Below are 25,004 nucleotides of genomic sequence, written 5' to 3'. Positions count from 1 at the left end.
GCCAGACAGTGTTCAAAGAATTAATTCATTTAATTCTTACAACTCTGAATAGGTACTGTCATCATCCCCTTTTTACAGATGAACAAACTGAGGAATGGAGAGATTAGTAATTTTCCCAAGACTCGCAGTTTATCCGAGGTAAGACCAAGACCCAAGACCAAGCAATGTACCTGGAGAATGTCTGTTACAAGCTACTCGGCCAGACCCCACATGCATAGCAACACATTCCCTGTAGTCACACTTCAACCCAGGAGATAACCACATTCTAATTCTACTACTTAAGTTAATTTGATGGGAGACCCTGAATTCTCCAGCTGGCATCCTTTTATGTACTCTGAGCATCCTTTGTGCCTCGAGAGGATGACCGACTCAGTGGGCAGGTCACAGGCCTGCGACCTCTTTATTCACCAGGGAAATACTGAGTCCCTAGTGTGCAGAACAGGCTATGCCACACGATGAGGGGACCACAAAGACAGCACGTGGCCCAGGCTTGTCTTCCCTGCAGGTAAGGACAGGGACTCTCAGCACCTCAGTCACCTGGGCAAACTGCACTCCCGCTCCCCACCCCATTCCTTGGGAAGCTGCCTTCTTTTCTGCTTTCCCATTTGTCATCTTCACTTTTACATACATATCAAAGCTGCCTTTTCAAGTTCATCACAAACTGCCTCCTTCATCAAGTCTCTCTGGTTTACCTTCTTACCTTTATTTTCTTCTCCCTTGGGGCACTTATTCCCCTTTATAATATGACTTTTGTCATCTCAGTGCTGGATTGTAGGCTCTGTGGGCAGGGTCTGCATCCCATAAATGTTTCCTGTACTACCCAAAGCCCCACCCCAGCCCTCCAACCCCCACAACCAACTGCACATACCAAATACCTGACAAATACTTATTTTAATGCATTATTTTATTTAAAAGAAACTTACATACACTCGAAACCAACCTAATCATGTGCTAGTTCTATGGCAATTAAATCCTTAATTTCTGTTTTGTTTCTGAGGAATAAGGGAAGCTATGCCTACTATTTTAATATTTGTTATATCAAAGCTTCTTTGCAAAATTGCAAATATATGGTATTGTTTTTTTAAATCATAGGAAACAAATGAGAGCCCTCAACTTCCACTTTCAGGAAAACCAGAAAAATAAATCTTCTAGAGCCAACTGGGGACAGAATTTACTAAAACAACCTAGAAATGGGCCCCACCCATGTGTTAGAATATTTTTCTAATGATTATCAAGGAAGGGCAGTTTCAGTGAAAATAGAAAATGCTCTTTAAGTAGTCAGATTCTCCATTGAGATTGATGGTAAACCTTTCCACAAATTACCTGAATTTATTTTAACATATTGAGTATTATCCCAGATATTTGAAAGTTACTTTTGCTTATGTAGGATTTAAAGTGCAACAAAGCAGCATTTTAAACACTGGGAAAATTTAACTTCAGCATGCTAGAAATGTTACACTGGAATTCTTAGGGTACAAGGTTCTGGATGTTCATCTATTTGTAGCTAAGTTAGTGGCTATTTCCCTGGGTCAGCAGAGCACAGCTATATCTTCCTTTGATAGTCATATATCCATGTCAGGGAACACAGCGATAAATATTAGTTTTTGGTGTTTCCACAGAACAATAGAAATTTTGACTCATTGTGTCCTGACTCTGAAAGTGACTTTCTGTTGATTCATTTCAATTCTAAGTTTCTAATAGGTATATGTCTCACTAAAAGTTACAAAGAGTTCTTAACACAGTAGAGAGCCCACTTTTGGGGTGTCATCAGAGGATATCTGTCAACATACTTCTAGCTTACAATTCCCCTTCTGAAAGAAAAGGGGAGACTGAGACATATTCAGTACAGAAGTCAGTAGCATTCTCTGGGATTCTGGCTACCTGAAGTTTTAGTGTATTTGAAATGGGACTATGCCTGGCATTTATCTGGACATCAATTGCACATATATTTTCATATGGAAGTTTAAGAAAAATACAGTTTGAGAAAAATCTCTTTTATTGCTTTCACTAATAGACTAGGTGTTCAGTTCTAATTCACGCTTGTAATTAACACAGTGAGTAATGAGTCTCAACATATTCCTAATATTGTGAAGTGTCGATCACTCCTTTCATTTGGTGTTAAATGTGAAACTGAGTGAGAAGGTTTAATTTAAACTCCATCCCTTTTACCTCCCATTTTGTTAGGATAGAGTCAAGAGGCATCAGTTCTCGCTGGTCATGTGGTTCTGGGCGTGTTGACTTCCCAGGTCTCAGTTCCCACAGGGAAATGCAGGCATTGGACTAAGTGATGCAGAAGTACTGACAATCCCACAATGTATGTCTTTTTTACTCTCTACCCTTGCCATACACTTTCCTGGCTATAATACCCTTCCCTATCATTTTCTCTAACTGTTCCAAAAATCATCCCAAACATCACCTTCTCTCCAAACTATTTCAACCCCAGCTCTCCAGGTCTAATTTGAATTTGGTTGCCTCCTTTTTTCTGCTCCCGTACCACCCTGCGTGTACCACTTTATTTGTCTGAATCATATAACAGAGACATCAAGGGGTCGCTTATGAGTCCACTTAATCGATTCTCTTGGCCATTGGATGTTTGGTTTCCAGCACACTCCAGGGGTCACAATGAATACACACCTAAGTAACTGCTGAATAAATATCTCTGGAATCCCAGAGGGCAGGGTTTTCTAATTATTTTTCATTCACCTTTGAAATCTAGCATGGTACTTAGCACACAGTATTTATTTAAAGAAAAACGAGGAAGAAAAGGATATAGTTTTATTTATTAACTTATTTATTTATTTATTTTTTCATGGGCAGGCACCGGGAATTGAACCCAGGTCTCCAGCACAGCAGGTGAGAACTCTACCTGCTGAGCCACTGTGGCCTGCCCCAAAAGGATATAATTTTAGAAACGACTCAAAAGTCTAGTCATTTGATAATTTTCAATGGAGAGCTAAGTTATCATAAGCTAAATAAGAAAGAAAGAGAAAGAAGAAGAGAAAGAGGAAGAGAAAAGTAAACAATTAGACACTGAACACAGGATGCCAACTAAGCAAAAAAAAGATAATTGAAATATTTATATGAAAAATAATGGAAAGATTTACATCAAATGCTAATCAAATGTTGCATTAAATGATATGTGGGTGTTGTCTCAACATGTAGAGTTTTTTGGCTTCTTTTCTTGCTTAATTTTATATTTTCCAATATGGGAAGCATGACCTATTTTTAAGATTAAATTGATAAATAATGCTAAGTTTATTACTGACAACAGGTAAAAATGCTAAGTGGCATCATCTGACTTTTGCATTTCCAGGAATGATAATGTAATAGTCTTAAAATCATATGTTGTCAGGCAGGCCACGGTGGCTCAGCAGGCAGAGTTTTCACTTGCCATGCCAGAGACCGGGTTCGATTCCTGATCTCTGCCCATGTAAAAAAAAAAAAAAAAAAAAAAAATCAAATGTTTCATATATGAAGCATAAGGACATGAATAAAATATGTGCTCATGAACTGTCTAATCAAACTTTAGCGGGCTTAAATGTTAAAAACAGTGATTTTGTTATGCGTAGAGGTTATTGTTTAAGTCTCTTCCTCTTTCCTTACCTATTGAACATGACAATTTCTTGTGATTAATGAATATAATTTGAAGTTTCTTACTCTTCTACTTCAGAACATTCTTCAAATGCTGAAGATGTTGAAATCATTAAAATATATCCTCATGCATTTCCTTATGCTTGGCCATTTATTATAGGCTTAAGTTTCCACCCCCAACCAACCCTTCCCCTACTGTTATTCGTGGCCTCTAGTTCCCATTCACGACACAACCTTAGCAGCGCTGCACTGTCCTGGAGTGACCCAGTGCCCTATGCAACCAATTGTCAGGGCAGACATTGCATTTGAGTAAAAGTCAGAACTCCTTTCTGAATATATGAATTATCACCTTAAAGTCAGGTACCTATCATTATTTATGGATTGAATGAATAAAGTGCCTAGTTCCCAGGTTTTGTAACAAAATGAAATAAAAGTTTACCATTAAAAAAATCTGGCTAACTGGCTTATTTCAAAGTGTTAGGACAGAATTTTCAAGTTAATTCATTAGACCATAAGGTTTATGAGGTAAGGGCAGTGCTTGTCTTATTCCCAGTGGCCCCTCCACTGCTCAGCTTAGTGCCCAGTGCCTGAAAGGCATTCAGTAAGTGTTGACTGCAGATGCAAAAATTGCAAAATTTCCCCTTTTCTGACTTGTTTTGGGTGAGTTATTTGTTTCATTTTCAAGCAATTTTAGGCTGCATCTTTCTGATTTAGAAATCAATACTTAGCAAGAAAACTGACATGTTAGTGAATGGGTAAATCTAATCTCAAAAATCCCCAATCCTGAATGTGTAGAGGTGATAGTAGTTCATTACTGGGATTATAAATCATAGTGTCATATTGAAGGTGAATTTGATTGAAAGGGGTTGTTTAAAGTCATGTATCTCACTGATTAACAATACTATAAATAAGTTCAGGCATGAACTACTACAAATGTATAATACTTAGACAAAGAGCTGATAATCGAGTTGCATATGGGGAAAAATTACCTATTGCTTGATATGGATTATATTTAACATCAACAACAATACTAAGAGTAAATAATTGGAGGGGATAAGGGATATGGGGTATTTTCGGGTTTCTTTATTTTCTGTGTAAGTGTCTATCTGTTATTTTTGTCTTTGGAGCAATGAAAATTGCCTAAAACAGAGTCATGATAATTGCACAACGAAGTGAGGGTACTGTGAGACACTAATTGTACAGTTTGGATAGAATACATGGTATGTAAATATATTTCAATAAAATCTGCAGATTCAAAAAAAAACCTTAATCCTTAAGGATATTGTACTTGAATTATATAAAAATTAATATATTATAATACATGCTGTCAACTATTTTTAAGGTGAGTATAAATTAATTATGTCAGAATTATCAATATTCTATTACTTTTATTTTTTGCACAGCTCATTTAGGAAATTCTAAAATTCTAAATTTTGTGAAAGAGGTCACCTAGTTGCTAGCTAAGCTAATATCCATCCTCAGGTCCTCTTCTTTATTGCTGTTAAAGTCCATGTATCATTTGGGGTTGCAATATCTCTAGATAAAAAAATTATACTACTCTGTATTTTCAGCTTTCCTGATAGAAAGGAATGGCCTGTGAGCTGAGAGATCATTGATGGTGCTTTGGGAAAACTTCTTTAAAGAATCTTAGTCAGATGGCAAGTGCTCCTTTTCCCTTTCCTACATGGAATGGAAACATGATGGCTGAAGCTGTGTCTATAAAGCATCCTAGAGAACAAAAGTCCATTAAGGGTGCCAGCGCTGAGAAATGGAAGGAGCCTGGGACACTGATGTTATCACAGAGCTGCTGAAAGGATTTCTGCCTTTGGCCTTCCTTTTAATATGACAGAAAAATAAACCCTTGTCTTTTAGAAACCACTGTATTGAACCTCTCTTATTAGGAGCTGAATGCAACTCCTAACTGATGCCTCTCTCCTAGAGTGAATTTGCTGGAGACACCAGACTCTTTTTTAACATCCTGAATGGTTCCCCAGGATGTCTTAGTGATAGATCCCATCCAGAATTTACTGTCTATATCACCATGAGATCTAACCCTGTGGGATTTCTACAAACCTCGAAACAATTTTATTAGGGAGTGTTTTTTTTTTTTTTAATTTATAGATCTTTCTTCTTTTATTTATATATCATATTTCTCATGAACTAGCAACCTAGGTTTTCTCTGATGAGAAGAGGATGCAGACAACCTCCCAGTAATGCACGCTGCTGCTGGACTGCCCAGACAGAGCACAGACAGAGCAATGAAGGAAAAATAAGAGTTAGCAGCCAGATTCAGCACTGATGCAAGCTGCTCTGAAACACCAGTCATGAGAGGAGGAAGGGACATCAGGGTAAATGAGTATAAGACCACACGGAAAGGTCAGCCTTCAAATGTAGGCTATGGGGAAACAAAAGCTGTTGTTGAGAGGCTGTAGCTAAGGTGAAGAGACTAATTTTTGAGTAACCGAGCACAAGAACAGGGGTCTAGATGTCAAACCTGAAAATAATGCCAGGATCTGCAGGATCCACTCAAGACAGACATACAAGCCCCCAGGTGATTCTAAATGCACGATCTCTAGAACGCTGGCTCAAATACATGTCCTTCATAGTCCTGCAATGGCTTCTGAAATTACTACCCTATGGATCATTCCTTTGCGATAAACTCTATTCTGAAAGCCCTTTGTTAAAATGCAAATGTGTAACTCAAAACCTACCCATTATTTCATATCATATGAACACATATTTTTATCACTTTATCATATGTTACCTCATACAGGACTGTTCTGATAATAAAGGAGAGAACCTTAGATTTTCAGCAGAGAAAATAAGGTGAAATTGGAAGAGGAGGTTAAAATTATGGTCAGAGGACATAGCTAGGTGGGGAACTGTAGGGAGGATGTTTCAGTAGCCAGGGGATAGCGGAATAATTAAAATTTGGCTAGAAAGGCACTTGATAGACATTTTTATAAGTATCGAGTCTTCATAGGCCATCAGGTGTTATTCTGGTCCAATTATTCTTAGTCTTGTTCATGGTGACAATGTGAAGTGTGCTCAAGATTAGGGACTGAGCCATAGAAAATCTTCATTGCTACTGGAGAGAAAAAAAAAAATTCTTAAATACCACATTGAAAGCAGGTCAATAACATTAACAAGGTCAAAAGATAAACTGTGCTTTTTAAGAAATTTGTGCAACCATAGCTGATGGTTCAATTCTTTGCAAAGTGTACATATCCCTGAGTTTAAAGGCTTTCAAAAGTAGGACACTTGCTTTGGGGATCAAAAGGAAATAAAAGTTTCCTCTAAATTTTGCCACATGATACTCTTACTTTTTTGGTAACTGATTTGCCCATATATCAGATTTGTAGCAATGGGGTTGGGCTAGTTCAGGGTTAGTCATCTTGCTTGTGGCTCATAAGTAAAGAGGTGACCCTTAAGAAATGAAACACAACTAATTAATGAGCCTGCATTTTCTGTATACTCACTGTTATGAAGATATGGGTCTCCTATGAGCCTACACATCTCATTTGAGAATGACAGAATGTGCTTTTGGGGGGTCTGAGGGTTCAGAAGCAATGCATATTTATCATATTCATGCTACTAAAATTAATGACAGTCACAACCTGCACAGGTTGAAATACTTTTGCACCAAGCAATACCTCATATTTGACACTAAGTCTTCTCTTTCTACACCGCAGAGGGAGGCCTCTAGTTGGAATAAGTCCTCTCTTCTCTGAATATCCAGTGCTTTGTCTGCACTTTTCCAACAGGGGGTAATATAATGGGTCTCGCAAAACACCTCCTGTCTCCTCTATTAGACCACATGAGCCTTGATGATCAATCTTTGGATGCCCTTCTAAAAGTAGCTACTGAACAAATATTCACTGAATGAGTGTGAGACACTCATTTAACAGCTGGCCTGAGAACCTCATGTGTCTTCAGAGTTAGGATGGTCATTTTTGTTTTGTTTCTAGGGGTGGAGCCAGAGGATCACAGGTCAGAGAGATGCTCAGTGACCCAAACTGGGATTAGCTCAGGAATCTTGGCCTAACTAGTAAAGTGCTCTAAAGAGACTCATATGCAGGTACGGACCACTTGAACATGCCAACAGGTATGTCTGAGAGGAAGGAACATGATGACAAAGTGGGAGAGAACCTGACAACTCCACATGTGCCCCGACTGAATCATGGAGCCCTTCACCTGTTGCCTGGTGACACCCTGGAGAAAGCTGACTGATTGTCACCTTTTTTCAGGTTTCTAGGCTAAGGAAGAACTCGGATGGGAAAAACGTGTGTGTGGGGGGGGAGGGATTTATTACAGGGACAATGAGTGTTCCCAGGCAAAAATTAGTCTCAAGGGATCAAACGGATATTTACCTGCAATTTTACATTTGCAGCGAGTTCTTTGAAATTAGCTCAAAAAAACAAGCAAATGAAAATTACTTCCAGACACAAAGTTCCAGAAAAGACTGTTTTTATTTTTCTTCTTTATTTTCTTTGCTTATAAATTTACTCTATAATTCATTTCTACAATTTCTTTCTCCTAAGAACTGAAACAACATGAAATCATTTCCAGCACTCTCTGTTTTACAGGGGATAAAACAGTGCAATATTAAACTGCATTAAAATAAATTAGACCCAATAAAGTGGGTGTGTCTGTAACAAAATCATGGCTTTGAAATTCTGGGAATAGGAATTATCTTTCTTCATATTTTACAACTGTCATACAAGTAAGGTAATTAATTTCTATATACCTATATCTAGGCTTGTTACTAAACATTTGTTCTTTTTTTTTAAATTTAGTTTATTGACAAATAGCTAGCAGTGGAATAAAAAATTAGGATACTGCAAATAAAGTAAAATTATAACACCCAAAGTAAAGAATATTTTTTGGGGGGGAAAGCAATTTATATGTTTTCAAGAAGAAGGATCCATAAATTTTAAGGAAAAAACACACACAGAAAATAAAATGAGTTCAGTACTTGTATTTAATAGTCATATTAAAAGAACAATCATTTGAATTTATTTATTCCAAAGTAAATGGGTGAAAAAATAGGGTAGTGGGTAAAGAGGGAATGGAAAACTGACCAGACCTACTTTAAGAAGTCACAAGTTGACGATATTGTGAGCCACTGATTGCACACCATGTATGGAATGTTTGCATGTTAAGAATGGTTGTATGTTTTTATGTTGTTTTATCAGTAAAAATATTTTTAAAGAAAGAAGTCATAACCTAGTTTTGGAATCAGAAGTTACAAGCTACTTCAACTACCCACCAGTTACATAATGAGGCACTCAATACAGTTATACACAAACAACTTGAATCGTTTTGCATGTTGTTGCTTGAATTTTTGTTTAGGAAACAATCATACAAAAACAACTGCTATATTGGAGTAGCCCTGTCAGCTTGATAAAATCCATTTCATTTTGAGTTTAAAATTCTATAATACAAGAGTTCACAGTTCCCTGGTTTCCCACTGCTTCAGATCATATGATTATGCTGGATCCTATGCTCTTACCACCTATAAAATGTCATTCCTTCTGGAATGTTCCATGACATCCTCTACTGATGATAGCTGTCTGGTCATTAATGCAAGAACTGAAGAGAGCCAAAGGCTTCATTACATTAACATGTTTTTGACCAATTTTACGTATCTACTTATCCAGCTTAACCTTAAAACCCTATTAAAATTTAAATTATCTGATCTCTGCATTCTCAACATTATTTTGAAATGAATCTAACATTACTACACACTATGCCCTAAGGTGTTCTAGATAATACTTTTCAAAAATTCAGCAAATATTTTTCAAGGCTACAGCAATCTCTTTGGGTCACCTCCATGTCGTTTGAAGAAAAATGCTTTGCCCTTATGCTAAAAATGTGTACCATAATTTTCTACATGTGATTTTAGTTATAATTTATGTGCATAAATGTGACTAGATCACTTGCTTTTCTTAAATTTTGATTCACTTTCTAAAAATGTCAGCTGAAATTGTCTGATAGTTACAAATTCCCCCAAAGCATGCACATATGTGCAAACACACACACACACACACACACGGAAAAGTATCTCAAAATTTTCCAAATTGTGACTACACTCAAAGTATATAAATGTTACATGGAGAAATCCCTTTATTTAGAACATCAATCCAAATAAATCTACACTACTGCATTTCTGCCATTCCATTTTCTGAAACTGTAAAAAAAATTACATAATGCTGATACTAACAGTTATATAAATCAAACCCTAAAGTGTAAATGTTTATTCACATCATTCTACATCTACAAAAATAATAGGCTCAATTGCTCTATAAATTGTATGCAGTGAAATACGTGGCAATGAGCCCCCATCTCCCAGGACTTCTCATCTCCTCCTTGGTCAGGGGAAGGGAAGGGAACGGAAGGCATTGACATTTTTGAGGGCCAAGCAGTGTTCCAAGCATTTTCACATATACTATCTTGTTTCATACTTTCAGGAGCACTCGGGAGTAGGCATTAGACAGGTGAAATCTCAGTAATGCAGGGAAAGAAACGTGTGATTCAATGCCTCGTAACTTAAAATTCCATCTTGTGAGTGGCTGATGGAATTCACAAGGCATGCCGCAGGCCTGCAGTAGCAACTTCAAATACCCGCTCCATCACTGATGCTTGTAGTCTATCTTAGGTGGCATCCAAATGGGATAATACATACATAGAATCACTGTGAGAGAAATTAATTCTTTCTTTAATTCTCTTCTCAAACCTTCTGATTACGTCTAGTATAAGGTCTTAGTTTGTGACCTGTTACTTCCAGCCTCTCTAGTATTTGCTCATCTCCCTTTGTAATGGAGGAAGCAGGGCTCAGGCAAGTTTTGGTACATGCCTAGTATTCAATGTCATATTTACATTTCATTATATTATTTTTGTGGTTATCTTCTATTTGATGGCAAATGATACTGATGTTCCTTTGAAGGCACAGTGACATTTATATAATCAACCTTGTCAATACATAGGATTTCAAAAGTGAGGACATTTAAAGAAATATCAAGCTATGGCAAATGCATACAGACGTGGCAGGAAATCATCAGAGAGAAGACATATGTCTGAAGATGGTGGATGTTCCACTAAAGAGCATGGAGGGAAACATGTTCTCAAGACCAGATGGCATCCCAGCTCATGTAGACTGGCAGCTTACAAGCAGACCATGTTCTCAAATTTCATTTCTAAACTTATTACTTGGAACACAGATAGTAATTTCCTTTATAAAAGTACTATATGTGATTGTTGGTTTTTCTAACCAGTCCTGAAAATCCTAACTCAGAATATAGCTGAAGTGGCATACATTTGAAATAAAAAAAAAAAAACATTCTTTAAAATAAAAATATAACTCTTGAATTCCAGATGCATATTTCTATCTGCCTGCTGAGGTCATTGTTTTCCCCTCAAAACCCAGTCTTGAGGATTATCAGTCTCTCCAAACAATGTCCCAAGTTATCCATTCTCCAAAACTGCAGTTTAGAGGAAAATTTTAACTTCTCTTAATCCTTCAGTATTGGAATCATGCTAGTTACCTAATACTTTCAAAATCCCTTAGGAGAGACTTTGGAATCTGACTTTTCTCCCTTCATTACTGCCTTTCTCAGCCCAGGTCTTAACCATCTCTCACCTGAAGAGTGATAACTATTTCCCTAAACAGTTTCTTAATATCCATGCATTTTCCCCACTGGTTCCAAAGGTAAATAAAAGTGTCACCTTATCCTGTTATAATGCTGACAATTAAACAGAACTGATAAGAAAGTGAATGAGAAAGGTCATTGTACTTATCTGAATGCCCATGTGGTATGTGATCTGCTCTGAAAAGGAGGGTGGGGGAGAATGATGAACAGACCTCTGGGGGTCAGTGGCATTATTCACCGTGTCTAATTCCATCTCAAAATGACAGAGAGCACCTTCAGGTCAAAGTCTTTTTTTTTTTTTTTTTTAACATGGGCAGGCACCGGGAATCGAACCCGGATTCTGGCATGACAGGCAAGCATTCTTGCCTGCTGAGCCACCGTGGCCTGCCCTTCAGGTCACAGTTTTGCAAGCCAGATGACCAGAGTGGTTTTGTAAAATGTTTGGGCTTTGTATTTTTATGTTTTATTTTTTTGACAGCTCACATGAGAAACAAAGGGAAGCCTGACATGACAGAAGTGGAGAGAAAGGGGAATGCAGAGAGGGGTTGTGAAAGACAGAAGCAAAAGCTAATAAAATTGTGAGCTCCAGTGTTCGTCCAACACCCCTCCCACGCCCAAGTCTTGAATTTATTGGTTATTCATAAGTTTATGTTCTTTTTCTTAAAAAGTGCCCCCACATAGTTTGAGCTTCACATCCCTATTCCTGGAAAGACCATGAGACGTCTCTTACCACAACAAAGCAGAAGTCAGTGATGGATGGAGAGGAGGAAAATATATTGACAAGAAAGCAGTGTTTACAGCTGAGATGGGTTGAAAGAGGCGTACAGAGATGGACCTGCACAGTTCCCCGACAAAGCCACGAGGGGGCGCTATAGGAAGGGTCCATCTGGGCTATCGGGTCCACTGCTTTGGGCCAGCAGTGAAAGGACAAAGGGCTGCCACTAACTCTGCCTCCCGGACGTACATTCAGGAATCGGCTTCATGAACTAGTGGGTTTTCATTACCCGTTTTGACATCTTACCAAATTAATCAATACTGTAAACTACTGACAACACTTTAATTTTATAAGATCTCTGTCTTCAAAACACTCACCACTGAAAATTCCCTTGGTGATTACCCTAGGGGGAAAGAACACCCTAACAGCAGGGGGTAGGGGTCTGGGGCGGGGGATGGAAGTAAATATAACAACGAAAAAAAACCTTAGCAACAGTGAGGCAACCCGTGCTCCTTAGAAAGAAAAATAGATTCCAACATATTTTTTTTTGCATCTAAAATACACTGAATAGAGTATATTGTTCTTGTAAACCTTTTGAATCTGATGTCTTATTAAAAATCCTGTACCAAATAAAATAAGCCTTCCATTTTATTTATTATGAAATCTCTCTTCATTGCCACTGCACAGCAGAAGCAGATTGCTTAATTATGCAGCAAACAGTTGCAGCGTGCAAGCCTGCCCTCTTCTGGGCACAGCCTTTGACAGTCTAAGGGACTGTGATTCGCAATCATTTTGATCTCAACAATTCTGTAAATAAACAAGGCTAAAAAGAAGGAAAAAAGAAAAAAGAAATCTCTGTAAGGCAAAAGGAACAGGAGGCATTATTTAACCCAGTCAGTTTTTCATCAATTTCCTTTGGAAAATAATAAGCATACCTGAAAACATTTTGCAAAAGCAATTTGCAAAAGGTGGTCATTTCCCACCCTAGCCAGGCAAATGGATTAGTCTCATGGGTTGTCTTTATATAACTACAGTGCGGTGCAGATTCTTCTATTACAAAGATAGTTACATTGCAATTTTGCCAGAGCATTGAACAAGGAAAGGCTCAGTGGGTTGATCATGAGGGTAACTAAATCCAGGTCTCTAAAAATCAACAATGGGGATTCACCGCAGGGCAGGAGTGTAAGGGGAAAGGATGGGCTCTGGGACAGGAATATGTGATCAACAGGATAATATGAGTAAAGTGTATACAGGTGTTTTATGTACTCTTTTTTTGCAACTTATCATAAGTTTGAAATTATTTCCAAAGGAAAAAAAAACTTTAAAAAGAGAGAGAATGTCTCTGGTCAGACTAGAGCCTAACTCTGACTCTGCCTCCAATGTCTTGGGATGAGACACTGAACTTTTCCGAGCCTCTGTTTCCTCACCTGGAAAATTGAGATGAGAATGTTCTGGCCCAGTGTGGCTGTCAGAAAAACCAAAAGAGATGAGTGCAAAGCACCTAGCACTGTGGCTGGCACACAGTGGCCTGTCCACAATATTCTCACTGTGACTGTGGAGGGCAAGCTCAGTTTTTATCAGGGAGACAGGTTAACCCCATTCTCCGTGTCCAGCAAATGCCAAACAAACATACCAAGCATCCCTTTGTAGCCTGAAGATGCACTCCATCTCATTTAAATAATTCCCAATGCCTCTTAATGCATTATCCTAAAATGCCTCTTTAGAAAGTGATTCTAAATTGTCTGCACATCATTTAATATGAAACCTTGTCACACTTATCCTAAATCTCCTTCTTGTATGCAATGGCACTTATATTCAGGGTACCAGATGGGACTGAAACTGCTGGGATGCATTCCTCCATTCCACCCAAGGGCCCCCTGTCCCTCCTAGCGGGGAAGAAGGACGACTTCTCTTGCTCCCTGAAAGAGTATCCCATTGGCCAGCCCTGTGCTGCAACCAGGGATGCAGGTTTCACTGGGGAAGGGAGGAGTTGGAGTCATCGCCCTAAACTACATGCCCTCCCTGCTTGGGCAGTTCTTGGGCTGCAGGAGGTAGGGTTGCCTATGGGGTGGTGGAAGGAAAATGAGCACTGGGGTCATGGAAATCTGGATTCACATGCAGGTCCCACCCAGTCAGGTTAACTCATTTGAGCCTCAATTTTTCCACCTGTAAAGTGGGGACAATGCAACAATTTTACAAAATTGCAGGGTTAAAGATAATACAGGATTTAAATGGTAGCCATATTGTTGTTTTTTTCTGTTTTGCCGTTCTTGATGTTACCTTTATAAAATATTGGAAACAGGCCAAGTTTTTTCCATCATCTTAATTCACACCCACTCAAAGTCAGAGAAAACAAAATTTCTCTAAAACATGTTTACTGATAATAGGTAAAATTAAAGTAGTTCATTTCAGCAATGTTTTTAAAGTTTTAGATACAGATTTTCATAATTTTAGAGCAGGATTGTAGCAAGCATGTAACCCTGCTTTTTCATTTTACATATCTGAAAACTATATATATTTGTCAAAACTTAGCTCACTGCATTTGTGAGCATAAAACACAGACCTCTTCTTTTCTCATTTTGGTTTCTACTATTTCATGTGGCTTCTTTAAATTTTATTTTGTATTTATTATTGATCTTACTGCATCATACACAATATTATCTCTAGATTTTAAACATGTTTAACAGCAATGGGTGTGAGGCCATGTTAAAAACAGGAGTTCCAGGATCATAAAGACTCGGGGTTAAATTTCAGTCTGATTATTGGACTGGCTATTGGCTTAAACTCTAGGAGCCTCAATTTTCTTATCCAGAAAATGAAACTAAAAGTCCCAGACTTAGAAGGTTCATTGTGGAAACATGTAACGTTCTTGGCACATAAAATGTATGCAGTGAATGTGAGTGCCCACTCTTCTATCCTTTTTTTTTTTATATGTTGTATAGCGGAGGTCACATTTCACACCTTTTCCATGTGAGTATCGTGTTATTGCAGCATCATTTGTTGAATTTTGCTGGTTTATTTTTTCTTTCTTTCTTTGCTTGTTTGTTTGTTTTGGGAAGTACATGGGCCAGAAATCGAACCCGGGTCTCCTACCAGTCAGGCGAGAATTCTACCACTGAACCACCCTTACACCAGTACCCCCATCCCTCTTTTTTTATCACACCTATGAATCTATGACCCATGGCATGGTATCTACCCAATTTATACAATAAATACTAAGTTGATGATGGCAGTGATGATGAGAGCATGGTGACCAGAAGCTCTCTAAAGCAAGGAAACACGGCTATAACTATTCAAGATATCCACAAGCAAAACAAATCTCCAGTTAGATAGGTATGAGGTCCTCTTTGATAGCGGGGAACTAACCTAAAATGACGTGTGTACATAAAAACAACAAATTAATGCCCCATGAGACACAACTTTCATTTCAGAGACCATGGAGATCAGTGCATGGTACCTGGCTACAAAGCAAGGTTCTCATGTCTGGGCATCAACAGGGGATGGCAGAGGTGACCTAGGGCTCTATGCCCCTGGCATGAGATATGAAAGAAGACACATAAAGTGTTCAGAACAAGACAGAGTGACTTGCCAAGTATCTAACCCGATACCTGCCTCTAAGGAAAAGCTTGAACATCCACCACTCCTTTAAAAATTGACCCGGCTCAAACTTGCATATTCTTGAGGATTCTTTAAGTACCAGTTATATGAAACATAAATAACTGTCTTTATTTACAATCTATATTGAGGATAATTTTAATATTACAAATTGAATACCCACAGTGTTCGTAATAGAGTGTACTTCACTAAGTAGCTCTTTAACCCTCAAAATCCAGACTGAATTAATATTTATAAACAAAAACCAAAACGGAAGGTTCACATTATCTGCTTCAGAATTAAGAGAACATGGAAAGAAAAGAAAGAACCTTACATGGATACTTCACACAGGGGGCTGGGAGGTGGCCAGGACTAGAAGACAAAACCTTTAAATCATAAGTTCACTCATCCAATGGAACAAGTCCACCTGTCTCCTCCCCCTACCCCTTGCATATTACACAGTTTGATGGTTCCCCTGCTCCCCTTTCTCTGCTGTCCATTTCTTCTTTTTCCTTCTATCATGTCCCTCCCTCTGCAATACAGAAATGCAATTTTAGAGCACGGGAAGATATCTACTGGAGGTAGAGAGCATGGAGTTCCAGACAAGCTTTCCAGACAGGATTTGCAGTGCAGACTGTGCGATCTGGGGAAGCAGCATTACGCCTTCCTCCCAGATCCCACGTGGACGGAGTTTATCTCCCTCAGGATCCTCAACTTGGTCAGCTAACCTTATAAAATAATCAGATATGTGAGGGAAGCTAATGGGTGTTTGCAGACAGCATGTATATTAAAGGATGCCTTCAGGAAACAACCGTCTCATCTAAAAGATTATACTGGGGGATTTTTGGCACCTTGACCAGGTAAGGGAAGAAGGATTCTCAGGGCAGGGGAAGAAGCTTAGATACTCAAAGTACGTTGGGAGTAGGAACCATTTAAATCATTAAGCTGACCTTACCTCTATTACCTTTGAGGTCTGTCTGTCTTTGTATGGTTTATCTGTCCCTCTCCCCACTTTTTGGTACTAACATCTGAAAGGTATAAAGCAGTATTTCTCAAACTATCTGTGGTGAGAAGTATTTCTTTTTAACTTCCAATCTATTACTGACTGTTTTACTTTTATGAAATTACTACATTCATGTAAAATTACCACTTACATATCTAAACGCTGACAGTGGCTGTACTCATTTTGTTGCAGACTGGCAATAAATAGTTTATGGACTGCCGTGGACTCAAATTACACTTGGAGAAGCATGAATACAAAACAATTGAGAAATATTCCTCATAATTACATTTTATATTTTAAAAGGTACCCAGTATTCATGAGGCAAATAAAATATATAAAAAAGACAGAATGAACTTAAATGAGCTAAAATACCAATTTAATGGAGAATTGGTTATATACCCAAGGTCTCCCAACCACTAGTGAGCCCCTGGCGCCCTGTGAGAAGTTGCATTGTGCAGGACATTGAAATGATCCATTCAATTTCATGACATAAAAATTATGTGATCAAAATCACCAGACATGAAAAAGTCATAAGGTATTTTTTTTTTAGTTACGGTGAAATAACATATGAAGGTTGAATAAAGAGGAAACCTCTGTACCTCTCTGCTTCCTCAGAAAACAGAAGCTAAGATTTGCTCTGCACAGTAACATCCTATTTACTGCTCTGGACTCTTAACAGATAGTTACGTTCCAAAGACCCGCCTACCTCTATCTTCAATGGGACAGTGCATTCCTTTAAATTTAATATTAAATAATCTGATGGTTGGAAAGAGCATCATATTAGAGTTGACTCCCAGAGAAGAATGGGCCCACATGATGAAGGTCTTTGTAGAAAAGAACTGTTTTTCTGATGACAGCCTAGGAAAATATAACCACCAGTGCAGCCTTCAGCAAAAACTTGCCCAGGAGCATCATCACTAACTATCAGTCAAATGACGTTGGCGTCTAGAAAGTCTATAGTGGTGGCCAAACTCAAAGTACATGTTAGAAATCCTAAACGGGTGTCTAGTCACGAAGGTATCACCATAATGGCATCCTTACTTGGCCATAGCTCCATGCTTCATCACAGGCACCAGGAATAGCAGGCATTACTGTCTCCAGAAACAAAGGTAAATCTAGGGAACCCCAAGGATGTGACAGCAAAAGTCAAGCCAAAGAGTCCTCCCCACTAAACAAAGAGGTACCTATAACATACATTATTTCTTTTGGAAAGGCAGAAGCCCCTTCATCTTTGCTAAATCTTAGCTAGGCTTCTTCTATCTAAGCCTCTAACTCAGCCAGACACTACCAGGTAAGCCACAAAATTGCTCTGTCAAGATATGATGAATAAGGAACATGGAGCTGAATATCATTTCCATTCTGATGATCTCAGAGCCTAAAATTCCCTCTCACTTTTCAAAGTAGCCTCATGTATAAAATGAACTGAAAAGAAACTAGGCAAGAGGCATGTGAGGGACAGATATTTTTTCCTTGACAATGATGGTGCCGACCTAAGTCCCACAGATGCATTTCTACACTATCATAGAAACAATAATGTCAGGTTGGAAGAAACCTCGAAGGTCAGCCCCTTGTCTGAGGCATCCCAATAAAACGGTCACACACTCCAGTGAAGCCCACCATCCAGAGACAGAAGCCACTAGCCTTCAAGGCAGCTCTGGTGCTTCAAGTGATAGAATTTGCTGGAGAGCTTTGGCTACTCATTTTTTTTTCCCCTTATATTGAGCCTATTTGTGGTTTTACATACAACTTTGGAATTTTACAAAGTAAGTCCTCTCTTTTCAACATAAAAGTATTTCAAATATTTGAAGACAGCTATCTTCTCCCCACTCTTTCCTCACTGAAACATCTCCATTTCTTCAAGTCTCACTACCTTAAGTCTCTACCATGCTGATTACTTTCTGATGTTCAGTACTAGAAATCTTCCTCTGGAATCAATTTATAACTACTTTTGGATAGAACGATTTAATCAATTTCAAAGCCACCACAATTCCCTTAGAGCTACCCAGAAACCATTAAAAAGAATTTCAAAAATTCTGCTGAAACCCCAATATCTGTTATCTCCCTGTCAAAGTAAAAAAAAAAAAAAGAGTTTACCTTTATATGAACCATATTTAGTAAATTCATGTAAGCTTGTAATGATTACAAATTCTTTATCTTTTAACTCACAGTCATCCCTTTAGTAATATAATAATGTGTTTAACAACAACTGTGTTGTTATTATGAAAAAGATAAATTGTGCCTCAAGGGGTATGGTAACTGCTGCCATTTTTTCAGCACTAGTCAGACAATATTTCCTAATAAGATAATTAGGGAAGAATTACATTTTACAATGAGATCTGAAACCAGAGTGAGGACATGACTCTATCAAATAAGTCTGCATTTACATGAAGCCGTTTCGTGGGATCCATTGCTCTCACCTGCTTCACCCATGCTAAATCAAATTGAGCGCAGGCTGATTGGAAATTGGGCAGACACATCAGTTTTCTCTTGTAAGTAATAGTTTCTGTCTTGGACAATAATGAATCATATTTCAACTGAATCAGATTCACCTTAACCTGCAATATACTTTGCATCTCATCATGTCATGAATATCCACAATGTTCAAAATGTAATTATCTGAAATCAATAATGATTAATGGAATAGTATGTTGTTGGACCCTACAAGTATAATTTCTTTGAAGGTCCCATCCACGGTTCATTTATTCATCTTTATTTTCCCTGTAGTGTCTATAAGGGAATTTAATAATGAGTACCAAAAACAATTCGAACACCGTTGATATAACAAATGCACCAAAAACAATTCGAACACCGTTGATATAACAAATGCAACCTTGCTTAAGTCAGCAATCTGCCTGACAGTCACAACCCCTGCTGTCACAGGGCAGAGAAGTGTCCAAGGGAGGATCCCAGGAAACAGATTATTCTTAAAGGAGATTCTCAAGTTTCTTAAGGGGTGTGTCCCGAGTTCTTTGGGGAATCCCACAGTTATGATCCTTCTCCAACACCCAAGTTGAGATGCACAAAATATAACTGAGAAAGTTAAATAACCATTTCAAATTCAATAAACTGAAGGCAGACGTCATCTACTTTTAAGGCCATTTTTTTTCCCACAAAAGTAATATTTCTCTCTTAAAAAATCCTGTGTTAAAAGTTACTAGGCACTGCAGATTGAGGAGAGAATACCCACTAAAGAGGAAGATGCTGGGGAGTCTGAGAGCCTGTGCAGTGGGGAGTCACTGGTCATGAAATGCCCCTTCTCAGCGACTCTAGCACGTGAGGCCCAAAGCCAGGCTTCCACGGGACTGCAACACACTTTATTCGAGGAACTTTGGGCAGCTCTGAATGTTAAATCAAAGGCACTAGTGGTCTATTAGATGGATATAAATAATCAGGAGATGAAGACATATATTATATGAACAAAATCATCATACGTTAGACTTTTAAATATTATTAAATGTTTTTTTTTGGGGGGTGCATAGTCCAGGAATTGAATCCAAGTCTCCCACATGGAAGGCAGGCATTCTACCACTGAACCACCTGAGCACCTGTTAAATGCTTTCTTTAAAAAAAGCATGTTGTTGATGAATTTGACCATCCTCAAATCTGAAATACATTAGTTCAAGAAATAATTAATAAATATGTCTCATGGAAGCCTAAAAGTAATGTTTCTGGTCTCCTCCTCTCTTTCCCCTCTCCTTAAAAAAAGTCAATCATCAAACTGCCTCAAATCCTTCACTTTGATCAGTTACTTATTTATTTTTCTTTCCATTCCCACTGTCCATTTCCTATTTCAACACTTTACCATCTTCTGTCTGCACTCTCCTGTCTATTAACATGTCTCCATGGCCTCCAACCTCTAGGGGGCATTCTCAAGACAAGGTCACCCAGTTCAGCCTGGGTGACTGCTCCCAAATACTGTACAGGCTCCCAACATCACTCCCAGATTAGAAAAAAAACAACACTCGATAAACCCCAGATTGCCTAACAAAATATAGCATAGTTTCTTATCCGGAATTCTAACTCTCAATAATCTAATCTCAACCTGCAAAAAAAAAAAAAAGCAAATTCATTTTTTCCTCTTTCTAACCTGAATCCTTTGCTCTAATCAAGCCAGCCTACTCATGGTGCATCATGGATTTTCATAATGAATTTTACCTCCTGCCATTGCTCCCACCTAACATCCTCTCCATCTTTTACTTCTCCTGTTTCTACCTACCTTCCAAACAGTTCAAGTGCCAACTCTGCCATGAATAATTCATTACTTCAACACAGCTCTGTCTCTCTAAACGTAATTCATAATTATCTATTTCTATCTTGCCACCTATTTTTCATTATGATTAGGGAGGGACTTAATCTGATAACACTTAAGTGCTATAAAATAAGACACTTGTTCTACTGCACATCATTCTATATTGTAAGAATTTGAGAATTTTGCCACGCAAAGGAGGACTCCAAGAGACGTTCTCTCATGCAACACGCAAGGGGTTTATTTTCCACACATGTGTGGGGCTCGCTGAACACGCAGGAACAGAGAGCCCCGAACCTAAGTCTGCAAAAGCTTTTTAAAGGGTAAGATGAGGGGGGTGGGGGTTGAGCATGGGTCACAGGTGCTGTTTTGCAAAAAGCAGATAAGAGCAGCTTTACAACAAGCACTTTTAACAGTTTCACAGCGAGCATTTCTTGAGCATGAGTCATGGGAGTGGCTATTGCAGATAGCCACAGTTTTACAACAAGTGATTTAGGCGCAAGGAGTCAGGGGGGGGAAGGTCGAGAAACAGATAACCGCCCTGGGAAAGTCTCGGATTGTTTATTTTCAACCTGATGGGGCCCATAATTCTTTTCTTTATAATTCTTAACTCACACCAAATGCATAGCCAGGAATACAAAATGACACAAATGCTTTTGCTGGATATTTCAGAAGCTAAGATATATATAAATAGCGAAATTAAGCAGGAAAAATTAGCTACTTTTAAGCTTTATAAAATTCCCTTTTACAATATCTTTCACCCCACAGACAAAATAGATGCTCAATAAATTCTTAATATTTTTCTAGTTTTAGGTATTCAACACTAAATTATATGTTAAAGGAATAAAATTTCTATTGCCTATACTGATTATTTTCTGTTACTGCAATAACTTTATATCTTAAACACATCATCCTCAAACTGTCAAATATAATTTCCTTTTTGGCATTAAAAAATATTCACTTGATTTACACAACCAATGAGTCAGCATTAGTTTTGCTAAACTGAATTGCTATAGTTCAATGTATTGAATGGGGTAGGAGAAGACTTGTAAGTTATCTATAGTTCCCAGGGAAGAAAATGTTACACCATAAGGAAAATAAATGAAATATTTCATGGAGATAATTTATAGCATTCTGACTTATTTCTTCTGTAAAATACCACATGTATACTATGATACAAACTAAAATGCATGACAATTTCTAAAGGAATTGATGAAAATGGTGAGTGCAGATTTTTTCAGACTTTCCCATCAGAATGCTGCTCTTGGCTTCAAGGGTATAGAAGTCAGTGAGTGAGGAGTGAAGCTGGGAGCCCCACAGAATGGCAAATCTGACCAGGGACTGCTAAGAAACTTGAAGTAGAAACACAGACATGGATAGATCTGTTTCTCACTTGTCTGGGGACATTATTGTACAGCTAGAATAAAGTGGTAGCCAGAAGAGTGACAGATCCCCAGGAGGTTAAGAGTTTTCAGTCCCCTCAGTACTTCAAGACAGGCCTGCCTATCTGCAAAGACCTAGGCGTCTCTATTTTATCATAATCTTCACATCCACAAGTAAAATCATAGATTGTTCAGATTCCTAAATAATTCATTTTTCAGGATTTCTTTCGTGTCAATTATCTGGCTATTTCAGACAAAATGTTTTAGGGATATGAATAAAATACATCATTATTTTTCAAAATCTGTCATACCAACAGAATCTTTTTTTTTTTTCTTTTCCCCAATGAAATTCTACATGGAAACCAAATATTTAATTCTATTAATATCAGAGTGAAGTGGGTCTGTGGGAAGGGGGCTGGGGAGGGACTCAAGAGCCCTTTTTACTCCTGCTTTCCCATCTCCCACCTACTGCCAAGGTGCAGCACCTACACTCCAGGAGTCTATGTGGTTTGAGCCTATGTGATATATGATTTGTTATTAAGCAATGTTTGGTTTAGTGAGCATTAGTTGGTAGATGTACTTATTTGCATTTAATTGAAATAAACTTTAAGGCCATGCTAATAACGTATTGGGGATATATCCGAAGACCTACCCTAATGACTGTCCCAAATAGCAATCATTTCATGTCTCTTTGTTTTCCCACTCTCTCTGCTGTTTACGACAATATCAATTGATAAAAATATCAATGTGGCTGTTTATAAATTGAATTATATCAATGTGGCTGCTTATAAATTGAATTATCAGGCAATTTGGTAGTAAAACATTCTAAGGATATACAAATGTAGGTGCTGGAATCACGCATAAAATAACATCGCAGGTGGCCAGGGCAGCATGACAGCCTCCTTACGGCTCTCCAGAGCTGCTTCCAGTTTCCAGAACTAGAGTGGCCGGCAGTGGCGTGTTCTAGGTCAATGGCTTCTAAGACCCCAACAGGATTCATCGGAATGGGCAATATGGGCTATCCATTCATTACTTATGATGTGTTCCTGACTCATGAAAAGAGTTTCAAGAACCAGGTGAACAGGTAGTGTCTTCCTCAGCAGACATAACTGAAAAAGCTGGTAGAATTATCACAACGATACCCACGAAGTCACAAAGTATCAAAGCAACTGCAGTTTATTCTGGAGCAAATGGAATTCTAAAGAAAGCGAAGAAAGGCTCGTTGTTATAGATTCCAGTACTATCAATCCTTCTGATTCAAAAGAATTGGCTCAAGAAGTTGAGAAAATAGGAGCAGTTTTCACAGATGTCCCTGTGTCTGTTGGTATGGAAGCTGCTTGGTCTGAGAACTTCATATTTATGGTGGGAAAGTCAAAGAAGAATATGCTCTCACCAATAGTTGCTGGAGTGCATAAGCTTGGATGAGGTGCATTGTGGAGGGGTTGGAACTGGGCAGGGTGCAAAGACCTGCAACAACATGCTGTTAGCTATCAGTATGATTGGAACCAATTACTAAAGGTATGAATCCTGGAATCAGACTAGGGCTTGAACCAAAACCTTTGGCTAAAATCCTATACATGGACTCAGGACAGTGTTGGTCAAGCAACACTTACGATTCGGTACCTGGGATGACAGAAGAGGTTCCCTCAGCTAATAATTATCAGGGTGGATTTGGGGCAACACTCATGGCCAAGGATCTGGATTAGCAAAAGACTCTGCTACCAACACAAAAAGTCCAAGTCTGATGGGCCAGACAGGATACTATATGCAAACGGCTACTCAAAGAAAGACTTCTCATCTGTGTTCAAGTTTCTATAGCAAGAGACCTTCTGAATTTGTCCTTCAGCCGTGGACATTACTGGAAACCAAATTCTTATCCTGGAGCCTCGCTATAGTTACTCCACAAGTAGATGGGTTTACTCAAAGGTCATCAGGCTGCTTTTGATTGTCTAGGTCACCCCAAAATTTTGCAACCATTTTTAACTGCTTATTCTTTTAGTATATCTAGCGAACATACAGTAACTGATTTTAGGTTTTTTTCTCTGCCAGTCACTAACCAGTTGATGAACTTTTTGAAGCACATTCAACTGAATCATTGAATAATATTTTAAGCAGGATATTATTTACTCTGCCTTACAAATAAAACCAAATACTTTTTCAACAGTTGAACCCCCTCTTAAAGGAAAGAAGAGAAAATGAGGTGATGAGAGAAATTAAAGAAAGTCTAATGAATTACTTCCTGCATCCCTCAGGAAGCATTGGCTTTTAAGGAAGTGGTGATGGTCTTATGTTACTGAGATTGCTGATTTGTTTTCCAGAGAGTAGACAAAGCAAGCAAGTTTGTTGCTACATGCATTATAATTTGGATTTGGTGACACTATCCCACTATGTGTCCCTCTAGTTACAACTCCCACTGCTCAGCAAATGAGATTTTTCTTTTTTTTAAACATTTTTGTTTCCTTGAACATTCTTACTACATACTTTTGGACTTCAAAAGAATGACATCTTTACACTGTTCTAGAGCCAATGATGATAGTTATTTTAGATGAGCATTACATTGTTATAAATAAAACCACTTACTTTGAATTCAAATAAATTTCTATGCAGACAGTAATAATAAATCACATGGAGGAATAAAGCCTTGATATAACAAATACATTTAATTTATAAAGTAACCTTTGGAAAACAAAAACATTTCAGTCAAATCTCCATTTACAAGGAAATTTCAGTGAATAAGGTCTGTTGCTCTAAATACATTGGCAGAGGCACGTAAAATCTTTGCAATGCTAGGAAAATCGCTGGTTGAGGCAATAACATCAGACTC

The 25,004-nt window shown here is 38.2% G+C and overlaps 1 protein-coding gene and 1 pseudogene across 12 annotated transcripts in view; one reads left to right on the top strand and one right to left on the bottom strand.

Moving 5' to 3' along the window:
• CTNNA2 (catenin alpha 2) overlaps nucleotides 1-25,004 on the bottom strand; it is a 1,185,776-nt gene that overhangs the window by 708,540 nt on the left and 452,232 nt on the right. The window lies entirely within an intron of this gene.
• On the top strand, nucleotides 456-23,998 carry LOC143661694 (3-hydroxyisobutyrate dehydrogenase, mitochondrial pseudogene; annotated as a pseudogene).

The sequence above is a fragment of the Tamandua tetradactyla genome, chromosome 17 (genome assembly GCF_023851605.1).
Source record: "Tamandua tetradactyla isolate mTamTet1 chromosome 17, mTamTet1.pri, whole genome shotgun sequence".
Lineage (NCBI taxonomy): Eukaryota > Metazoa > Chordata > Mammalia > Pilosa > Myrmecophagidae > Tamandua > Tamandua tetradactyla.
The sequence above is the reverse complement of the archived record's forward strand: the minus strand, read 5'-3'. Positions and strand labels throughout refer to the sequence as shown.